General features: G+C 43.6%; 1 long non-coding RNA gene across 1 annotated transcript; it reads left to right on the top strand.

The window, feature by feature from the left end:
- Positions 1-1,354: 1,354 nt before the first annotated feature.
- On the top strand, positions 1,355-9,494 carry LOC105733920 (uncharacterized). Its single transcript, XR_001111384.2, has 3 exons — positions 1,355-1,559; positions 7,928-8,062; positions 9,448-9,494. It is a non-coding gene; the product is annotated as an uncharacterized LOC105733920 (long non-coding RNA).
- Positions 9,495-11,173: the final 1,679 nt, after the last annotated feature.

The raw sequence follows: 11,173 nt of genomic DNA, 5'->3' as shown, positions 1-11,173 counted from the left end.
AAAGATGGTAGAACCCCCTTCTTATGTCTACCACGCTGTATTGCCCTTCCTACTTTTTTCTTTGCCATTACTTTTTAACCAACGTGAAAAGTATATTTATGCTTATTTATTTTTGGTCTCTCCAGCTCCCAGTATGTATGCTCCATGAGTACCAAAAACTGTATGTTTTTCTGTTGTTAGGTTTGCAATGCCTAGCACTTATTAAACCCTCAATAAATAAGTTGTATAATAAATAATTAAGGAAAAAAAACATTAAAAATACCTACTCTTGGTAGGGCACAGTAGCTCATGCCTGTAATCCCAGCATTTTGGAAGACTGAGGCGTGTGGATCACCTGAGGTCAGGAGTTCAAGACCAGCCTGGCCAACATGGTGAAACACCGTCTATACTCAAAATACAAAAATTAGCTGGGTATTGTGGTGGGTGCCTGTAATCCCAGTTACTCAGGAGGCTGAGGCAGGAGAATTGCCTGAACCCGGGAGGCAGAGGTTGCGGTGAGCCGAGATCTCAGCACTGCACTCCAGCCTGGGCGACAAGAGCGAAACTCCATCTCAAAAAAAAACCAACAAAAACCTACTCTTTATTGAAGGCTTATTACTTGCTTTGCTCTATGCTTTACATTATCATACTTTATGAGACATTTCCCCATTATAGAGAAGGAATGGAGCCTCAGAGAGGGTGTGTAACTTGCCTGAGATCACACAGCTGGCAAGTGGTAGAGCCTAGACCCAGTCCCAGGTCACTTTGCCTTCCTGTCCATGCTTCTAGCCATCACATGCTAACAAATTTGTCCTACCAGGATTCTGGCAAACTACCAAGTGAGCAATCTATTAATGCACTCTTAAATTAGAACCTAAAAGTAAGGGAGGATTAATAATTAACTGTTGCCATAAAGAAGAATTGGGTGGACCTAGAAGGTTGTGAGCTTTAAATGGAGTGGAAAATATATTTGGGGATTTGGGTGATTTTCAGTCTTCCATATTGGATCTAAAACCACCCAGATAAACATTTCTATACGTAGTGACCTGATAACAAGCCCAGTGTGCCAAAATAACCCAGTGCTCTTGATGAGTCTTAAAGATAAAGCAGCAAACCTCAGGTCAAAGTGTGTTTTTGACCAGACTTTGACCTTCCTGAACCAGGGTGGCTGAAAAGGGCATTCCTATGTTGAATGTATCTTCTAAAATTGCTTCTCATCTCAGCTATCAGGTGATGTAACTGGCAAGTTCAGGGAGTGCTGCGTCACACTGAGCATATTCTGTTTCCCTGGAACGAGGGCATCATTGGCTCTGTCTTTCCAAACAGCAACATGTCTTATTAATAGGGTTCGTTCTCCATAGGGCCATAGATTATTGATGGAGCTCACTGTTAGGCAAGGCCTCCTGTCACCCTAGACCAACAAACACAACCCTTCAGCCTCACTGCAGCGGGCACAGACGTCTCCGTAAAGCAGCCCACGTGCATGCCCGCCCAAGGCAATGTGAGGGTGGCTGTCATTCAAGTTGCTGCTCAAAGGCAGAGCGCCTTTTCTCAGACTGAGTGAATAGCAGAGGTATCAGGTGAGCTTGAAAAGGGAGGGGAGGGACACTGGCAATTATCGTAATTGTTCTAGACAGACATCATTGCTGGAGGTCCCTCAGGTTGGCCGGGAAGCTCTCTCTGGACCCCAAATCCTGACTGTAACTTGGTTGCATTGAAATACCTTCTCTTCAAGCTCTTTCTCATGTCTTTCTTCATTTAGGCATTTTATTCAGTGTACATGCAAAAGTACACTGAAAAGCACAAAGTGCCAGGTCTACTGTCAGATAAAGTAGGTTACCAAAGGAATGCTTGTTTAATTATTCTTCCTGTCTTCTTTCCATACATACTTTAAAGGCTCCTCTGATAGGAGTGTAGTAGGAGAGACTTGAACTAAAATTGTGGTGTTATTGCCATTGAAGGAAGGGACTCCTGTGGTTACCAAGCCCAGACTCTTTGAAGAAGCTTGAGACATGGAAATAGACTTGCCCCAGCACATACTGGTGATTAGTGGTGGGGCGTGGATTGAACTTGGAGCCTCTAGCTTCCCAGCCCCGTGCTCTTATCATCATCATACAGCCTGCTGGTTTCCTCTGAGCCTGAGCTCCTACCCTGTATTGTCAGGATTTCCTCTGTGCTCCTTAGATCTGTCTGTTTTTTGGCCAGGTGCAGTGGCTCGTGCCTGTAATCCCAACACTTTGGGAGGCCGAGGTGGGTGGATCACAAGGTCAAGAGATGGAGACCATCCTGGCCAACATGATGAAACCCTGTCTCTACTAAAAATACAAAAAAAAATTTTTTTAAATTAGCTGTGCATGGTGGTGGGTGCCCGTAGTCCCAGCTACTTGGGAGGCTGAGGCAGGAGAATTGCTTGAACCCAGGAGGTGGAGGGTGCAGTGAGCTGAGATCGCACCACTGCACTCCAGCCTGGCAACAGAGAAGACTCCATCAAAAAAAAAAAAAATTCTGACTATTTTTCCTCTGGTGTATATCACAACTCTAGGAATTTAGACTCCCAGTCTAGTATCCGGCAAGTTGGTTATCAGGTTTAGAAAAAGCATCAGTCTCCTAAACAGTTGGGTGATGAGTTACATCTAATAACTATTTAACATATCCTACTAACATTTGCATTTCTGTTTTATTATTAAGACTAATCATTAATATGTCTGATACCAAGAAGAACCTGCGCAGATACATCCAGGGGCTCCGTCACTCATAACACACCAATTCCTATTATTCACAAATAAGCAACAGCCACAGAAAGAGGAAGAGAACTTATATTTTACGAATTATACATCGGGATGAAGAAAGCATTAAAGATAAATGAGTGTACATTGGGGGAAGAAACTTAGCTAATACGGCAATTTTAAGATGACATCAAATGCCTCATTCTTCTTACCAAAAGGTAGGGTCAAAGTCGCTGCCACTGAGTTTGGGTTGGGACTCACTTGGAATTGATAGGATGTGGCAGAAGCGATGCTAGGTAACTTCTCAGGCCTGCCCAGGAGACCACCTGCAGCCTCCACCTTGCTGGTGGGAAACATTTGCTTTTGGAGCTCTGGGCTGTCCTGTGAGGAGTCGTCTGACAGCCCTGGAACGATCATGCTGAGACCGTATCGTGGATGTGATTTTCCAGCCCCAGCTGTTTCAGGCCACCAGACATTTGAGTCCTCTCAGCCATTCTAATCATCCCACTGATGGCAGAGTAGACAGTAAAGAGCAGAGAGGATGTGTTCCCACTATGCCCTTTCTGAATTTCTGATCCACCGGCAGCAAGCACAAGAAAATTGCTATTTCTGGCCAGGCACAGTGGCTCATGCCTGTAATCCCAGCACTTTTTGAGGCTGAGGCACATGGATCACCTGAGGTCAGGAGTTCGAGACCAGCCTGGCCAACATGGTCTTGACTAAAAATACAAAAAAAATTAGTCGGGTCTGGTGGCGTACGCCTATATTCCTAGCTACTGGGGAGGCTGAGTCACGAGAATCCCCTGAACCTGGGAGGCAGAGGTTGTAGTGAGCTGAGATTGCGCCATTGTACTCCAGCCTGGGTGACAGAGTGAGACTTCGTCTCAAAAAAAGAAAAAAAAAAAGCTTTTTCTATTTTTTTAGATTTTTTTGAGACAGAGTCTCACTCTGTTGCTCAGGTTGGAGTGCAGTGGAGCAGTCTTGGCACATTGCAGCCTCAGCCTCCCGGGTTCAAGTGATTCTCCTGCCTTAGCCTCCTAAGTAGTTGGAATTACAGGTGTGTGCCATCACACCCAGCTAATTTTTGTATTTTCAGTAGAGATGGGATTTCGCCATGTTAGCCAGGCTGATCTCAAACTCCTGACCTCAAGTGATCTACCTACCTCGGCCTCCTGAACTGCTGAAATTACAGGTGTGAACCACTGTGCCCAGTCTGTTTTTATTTTTACACTACCAAGTTTGGGGGTGGTTTATGATACCTCAGCAGGTAACTGGAACAGTTAAATCGTTCAGTGCTTCTCTTTGTTTAAATTTGGGATTCTTTATGCCATGTTGCATACTATTTTTATTTTGCCACCCTTAGCAAATAACTTGCCTGATTCTCTGATGCACTCACATGTTCCTGTAGCCTTTCTACAGCGTTTTTTGAGATGGCGTTTCTCTCTTGTTGCCCAAGCTGGAGTGCAATGGCACGATCTTGGCTCACGGCAACCTCCGCCTCCTGGGTTCAAGTGATTCTCCTGCCTCAGCCTGCTGAGTAGCTGGGACTGCAGGTACATGTCACCACGCCTGGCTAATATTTTGTATTTTTAGTAGAGACGAGGTTTCACCATGTAGCCAGAATGGTCTCGATCTCCTGACCTCCGCCTCTCAAAGTGCTGGGATTACAGGTGTGAGCCACGTGCCCAACTGCCTTTCCGCAGCTTTTATGCTTAGCTCCATATCTGTGTTAACTAATGTCTCTTCTGTGTCTGAAAAAAAAAGAATCTATAAACATATACTAGGTGTATCTCACTCAACCTGAGATCATGAAAATGATTAAAATTGTACCATTACCTTTGCAAATAATTCCTCTGGGATGATTATAAGAAAGATAGGTGATCTATAAAATAATGAAAATTGGCTGGGCACGGTGGCTGTAATCCCAGCACTTTGGGAGGCCAAGGAGGGTGGATCATGAGGTCAAGAAATCAAGACCATCCTGGCCAACATGGTGAAACCCCGACTTTACTAAAAATACAAAAATTAGCTACACATTGTGGCGTGTGCCTGTAGTCCCAGCTACTCAGGAGGCTGAGGCAGGAGGTTGCAGTCAGGTGGAGGGAGGAGGCGGAGGTTGCACTGAGCCAAGATTGTGCCACTGCACTCCAGCCTGGTGACAGAGTAAGACCACCTCAAAAAAAAAAAGTGAAAATTTTTATTTTAAGAAACCAGCTTCCACCATTTTAGTTACTCCTACTTTGTTCTAGCAGAGATTTGAAAGTCAGTTATTCAAAGACCTAGTAAAAAGAACGACAAGGACATGTCAAAATTGACAGATTGGCTATTCCACAGGAGCAAAATCCCAGCAACGTGCAGTGTGCTTTATACAGAGGAAATGCCCAACAGTGCCCAGTACACGTGAGATTTTGGTATTGACATCTTTGTATTAGAACCAGAAGGTAGAACACTATTATGACAAAAAGACAAAGCATGATTCTAGAAATGAAAAATTATAGCAATCTTCATTTTAAAATCTGTAGACTCTACTCACCATATCGTTTGTCTGGGCTATGACGGTCTGAGCCAACTCAGTTAGATTGCAAACTTCTGGAATCATAGGATCTCAAATACGACAGCAGTTTATCTTTTACAGTTACAGAACCTCTAGCCTTCTAATACAAACTATTTCTATCAGGCTCTGAACTGTTACCTAATTAGCAATGCTCAGATTGAGTTTTCTCCTGGCAACTTGGAGATGCATATGGTGGGTATCAGTTCAGCTGCTCCTTCAGGTAGACTATAATCAATGCAGATTTCTTCAGGATTTTGCTTGAGACGATGCTCCAATGAGTAAATCCAGCTTAGATAGACCTTAGCTGCTGATTTTCCCTTTACCCCAAGAACCTGGACTTCATTAAATATATAAAAAGCTTTGGCTGGGCACGGTGGCTCATACCTGTAATCCCAGCACTTTGGTAGGCTGAGGCGGACAGATTGCCTGAGGTTGGGAGTTCGAGACCAGCCTGGCTAACATAATGAAACCCCCATCTCTACTAAAATTCCAAAAAAAATTAACCAGGCATGGTGGCGCACACCTGTAGTCCCAGCTACTCAGGAGGCTGAGGCAGGAGAATCGCTTGAACCCGGGAGGTGGAGGTTGCAGTCAGCCAAGATCGTGCCACTGCACTCCAGCCTGGGCAACAGAGGAAGACTCCGTCTGAAAAAAAAAAAAGCACTCAATTTACTTCATAGCATGACGGCTATGTATTTCTGTACAATTAAGAGATTTATCTTTAACATTAGTTGATATCATTCTTTGGGAGAATAATTTGTCTTAATGGCCTACTGGCAACACAAAGATATTTCCACAAACCTATTCAAACGTCCTGGGTTAATATGGAAAGGGCAAGATTGGTCAACCCCAAAGGGAGCAAGGATATTACCCAGGACACTTGTATTTTTTGAGCATTTTCTTGAATGAGCATGAAGGAGTGACAATTCCCAAGCCCAAATCGCTTAGCTCTGCCTGGCAGTGTGCCATTCCAAGTCGCCCCTCTCTGCTTTGCAGAGATCCTCAACACTTACTGCTTAGTTATAAAAATCCCCAGGTTCTCATATACTGTATCTCTTAATCACTCAGAACTCATCACATTAAGAAAATCTGTTAATGCCACAGAACCACCAAAACTCTTGTAAGAATTACCCTGAACAATGACAATAACATGGAATATAGAAGCTTGGAATCCACTAGAGGTATTGATTAAGAAAATCTGTTAAACACCACAGAACCACCAAAATTCTCCTGTAAGAATTATTCTGAGCAATGACAGTAACACGGAATATAGAAGCTTGGAATCAACTAGAGGTAGCCAAGTGAAGCTAAATAGTTTCCAATAAAATGAAAATTTTCTCCAGGTTCCAGCATTTACATATCTGTGCACAGTGGGGATGCTGGTTACCACTGTATCCAACTGAGAGGGTTACAGAAACTCAGTGAGGCTGCAGCCACAGAGAATCTGTACTTTTAAGGAGAAAAATCTCTTATTTTACACATGAAATGCCCTGTGGTTCTTGCTTGAATTTCTTTGCACAAGCCTCAGGGGTGTCTCATTCTTGCATGAGGTTGATTCATGCACAGGTTGTAAGAACGCTGGGATGAATTTTTTTTCTTGCCGGAACTTCAGGGCTCATTTTGAAAATGCATTGTTGTAATGGTTATGTTTCTTCCCCACATCGTCTTGCTGAAATGTCTCATTCTGAGAGAACTGAGAGACCACTACTGTGCCAAAAGTGGCAGCTGGGAAAGATTTTTTTTTAAAAACATACAGATAAAGGAAGCAAGGGCTGAGAGGTAAGAAAGACAGCCGGGAGATTTAAGGGACGTGGCCTCTAACAGCTGAAAGAGAGACACTGGTCTAGAGAGAGACTGTGGGTGAGATAAGAGTCTTTGTGCACGCTGAAGAACCATGCCAAAGATGATAAGAAATGCAGCTGTTATGAAAGTGTGAATGATCAAGATTCTCCGTATGCTCAGGACATAGACGTTCAGCATGTGCGCTTAAAGGACAAGCACAGAAACTTCTTTTTTGAGACGGGAGTCTTGCTCTTTCACCAGGCTGGAGTGCAGTGGCACGATCTCAGCTCACTGCAACCTCCATCTCCCGGATTCAAGGGATCCCACTGCCTGCGCCTCCTGAGTAGCAGGGACTACTGGCATGCACCACCACACCCAGCTAATTTTTGTATTTTTATTTATTTATTTATTTATTTATTTTGAGACGGAGTTTCGCTCCTGTTACCCAGGCTGGAGTACAATGGCGCGATCTCGGCTCACCACAACCTCCGCCTCCTGGGTTCAAGCAATTCTCCTACCTCAGCCTCCCAAGTAGCTGGGACTACAGGCGCGCGCCACCATGCCCAGCTAATTTTTGTGTTTTTAGTAGAGACGGGGTTTCACTATGTTGACCAGGATGGTCTCGATCTCTTGACCTCGTGATCCACCTGCCTCAGCCTCCCAAAGTGCTGGGATTATAGGCGTGAGCCACCGCACCCAGCCTGTATTTTTAGTAGAGATGGAGTTTCACCATGTTGGCCAGGATAGTCTCGATCTCTTGACCTCGTGACCCACCCGCCTCGGCCTCCCAAGTGCTGGGATTATAGGCGTGAGCCACCGCGCCCGGCTTGCTCTCCCTTTTTAAATGAGTTTCTTCTACATACTTTTCACATTCCTTTTTCCTCAGATTTCAAAATGAATACAAGTGAATGCAGAATAAAAAGTGCCTGTCCTAAGCCTCTCCACGCAGCATCACTGTTTCTCTTTTGCCTCACCTTGAGGCATCCGCAGGACAGGCGGCTGAGCCGGGAGTATTTGAAAAGTAAGTAAGTCCATACCTGGTTGGGACTGTCAGATAACCACCACTTAAAAATAGAGCTAAAAGGTAATTTTCTACTTGGCAAAGTATGTTTTTGCATTTAGAACTCATTTTGGAAGTCTGATATTTGCCCTTTTAAGAACACATTATCTGAGGTATTAAATGAAAAGAAGTAACGATTTGTACTCCATCCATGTTACAATGTAATTGGAATTACCTCTAATAGTGGCAGAATGGAAAACAATGTGTACCTTCCAACTCACTTAAAAATATATTAATAGCTTAGTGGTAGCCTCTTGGATATAAAAAAGGAATGGTATTTGTTTTCCAGGGGACAAATAACAGGAGAGACAGGGACTTTAGAGACTTTCTCTCTGAAGAATGTGGTCAAGAAGGACCAAATACTGTGTAATAAGATAAAATTATATCAAAGCTATAAATCGGTATCATTTTTCTTATCTACAAATTCTAAAGGGTTTATGTATGCACTGTCTCATTTCTTAGTTAGATTTACAATGGAGACCTCAAAGCTTGAAATGTAAATGATTTAGCTAAAATCATGATTGAACTTCTAAAATTCAACTCTGAACAAATACTCAAAATGAAACCTCTTCTGTACCAAGTGCTTAAGCAAAACAGTTAGAATTTCCATGGAAACAGCCTGGAACTCTGGAAGCAGAAGAGAGGACAAAAGCGTGCAAACACATTTATTTAGTTTTTAGTTCCTCTTCACCTCTGCCCCTCCAAACCTCAAGCTGTCATCTTAATGAATGCTTTCAAGCCTCAGAGGGAATTAAGAAGAACAATATTTGACAGGAGTGAGAAAAGAACTAAATATAGTTCCCTTGTGAGAGAAATGTATTCCATAATCTCATCCATTCGCCTTCCCTTATCTGGGTAATCTCTCCATCTTTCAACGTTATTTTTGTGCTGCTTTTATTGCACAGCCAGTTTAGCTGTTCCTTGGTAGGGAATAGAATAAAGATAACATGAGATACGATTTTGCCCTATTTGCAAGGGTTATTTAATGAGACAATTGAGATCAGTTACCAAATTAATATTGTACATATTTCCTCGGTATAGTAATTTCCTTGCTCAATGCTTTCGAATTTCTAAAATGCTCTCATCTCCCTTAATTTATTCAATGAGTACAACCTGAGAAGTAGGTGGAACAACTATGCTGGCTACTATCAACCCACATTTGATCCCTTTGGAAGGGTTTAACATCACCCTGCCGATAAGTAATGAAGCCAGGACTCACACAGCACTTTGGATCTCAGCCCCATTGCTTTCTCTAACTCTACAATAGTGTGCCTGACCAACCATTGTGTCATGGGTATTCTCTCCTTCTTATTAGGTATTAAAAACTTCTATTTATTTCTTTTTAGAAATTTATTATTGGAGGCCGGGCGCGGTGGCTCACGCCTGTAATCACAGCACTTTGGGAGGCCGAGGCTGGTGGATCACGAGGTCAAGAGATTGAGACCATCCCGGTCAACATGGTGAAACCCCATCTCTACTAAAAATACAAAAAATTAGCTGGGCACGGTGGCGCGTGCCTGTAATCCCAGCTACTCAGGAGGCTGAGGCAGGAGAATTGCCTGAACCCAGGAGGCAGAGGTTGCAGTGAGCCGAGATCGCGCCATTGCACTCCAGCCTGGGTAACAAGAGAGAAACTCCATCTCAAAAAAAGAGAGAAAAAAAAAAAAAAAGAAATTTATTATTGGCCTGGCATGGTGGCTCCAGCCCATAATCCCAGTACTTTGGAAGGCTGAAGTGGGAGGATTGCTTGAGTCCAGGTGAGACCAGCCCAGAGAATATTGTGAGAATCCATCTCTACAAAAAATTACAAAATGAGGCTGGGCATGGTGGCTCACGCCTGTAATCCTAGCACTTTCGGAGGCCGAGGCAGGCGGGTTGCCTGAAGTCAGGAGTTCGAGACAGTCTGGCCAACATGGTGAAACTCTGTCTCTACTAAAAATACAGAAAAATTAGTTGGGCATGGTGGCATGTGCCTGTAATCCCAGCGGCTTAGGAGGCTGAGGCAGGGGAATTGCTTGAAGCAGGGAGGTGGCGGTTGCAGTGAGCTGAGATCACACCACTGCACTTCAGCTCGGGCGACAGAGACTGCACCTCAAAAAAAAAAAAAATGAGCTGGGCATGTGGATGCACACCTGTACTCCCAGCTACTCGGGAGGCTGAGGTAGGAGGATCCCTTGAGCCTGAGCGGTTGAGGCTGCAGAGAGCCATGATTGTGACACCATACTCCAGCCTGGGCAACAAAGTGAGACCATCTCAAAAAAAGAAAAAACAAAAGGACATTTATGCTTTAGCATTATAAGGTAAAAATCTTGCTCTCTGTAACTGCTAATACTGCTACTGCTGCAGATCAGGAAGAAAGGCACAGCCTGGGTAGGTGAACTTTCGGCTTTCCTGAGTATGCCTATTTTTGACAAGATTTTCCCAGAACTGCCCGACCTACTTTTGATCAATAAATCAAAACTGCTTCATTTTAAAGTTCAGCAATAAACAGCTCATTGAGGACAAAAGTGACCTTCCATAAATCTGAAAAATTAAAGTACATCTTTTGGAATGAAATAACCACTGCTGCATTGACTGAATTAAGTAGCCTAGAAATTATTTTAGTGGTCCTAGATAGTATGTCAGGGTACAGTAATCTCTCTCCCTGGAGACAGGCTGGTAACTATTTTTCCTTGGAAAATTAAAGTTTAAGGTTGTTGATAGCTCTAAATAGGGTAACAGTTATAAAGTGAAAACTATGATATGGAATCTGATGTCACCACTTTCTGTTGCTTATAATTATTGAAAACTAATGGAGTTCAAGAAAAGCTGTCATGGATTTGGGAAGTATGAGGACAGAGAAATCAACAAACAGTCCATTCCAGGCCAGGCACAGTGGCTCATGCCTGTAATCTCAGCACTTTGGCACTTTGAGAGGCTGAGGAGGGCAGATCACCTGAGGTCAGGAGTTCGAGACCAGCCTGGCCAACATGGTGAAACTATGTCTCTACTAAAAATACAAAAATTAGCCGGGCTTGGTGGTAAGTGCCTGTAATCCTAGCTACTCAAGAGGCTGAGGCATAAGAATCACTT

Source organism: Aotus nancymaae, unplaced genomic scaffold (assembly GCF_030222135.1).
Source record: "Aotus nancymaae isolate 86718 unplaced genomic scaffold, 86718_ANA_hifiasm-v0.15.2.pri h1tg000051l, whole genome shotgun sequence".
In the NCBI taxonomy this organism is placed as follows: Eukaryota; Metazoa; Chordata; class Mammalia; order Primates; family Aotidae; genus Aotus; species Aotus nancymaae.
Note: the sequence above shows the minus strand (reverse complement) of the source record. Positions and strands in the feature narration are given on the sequence as shown.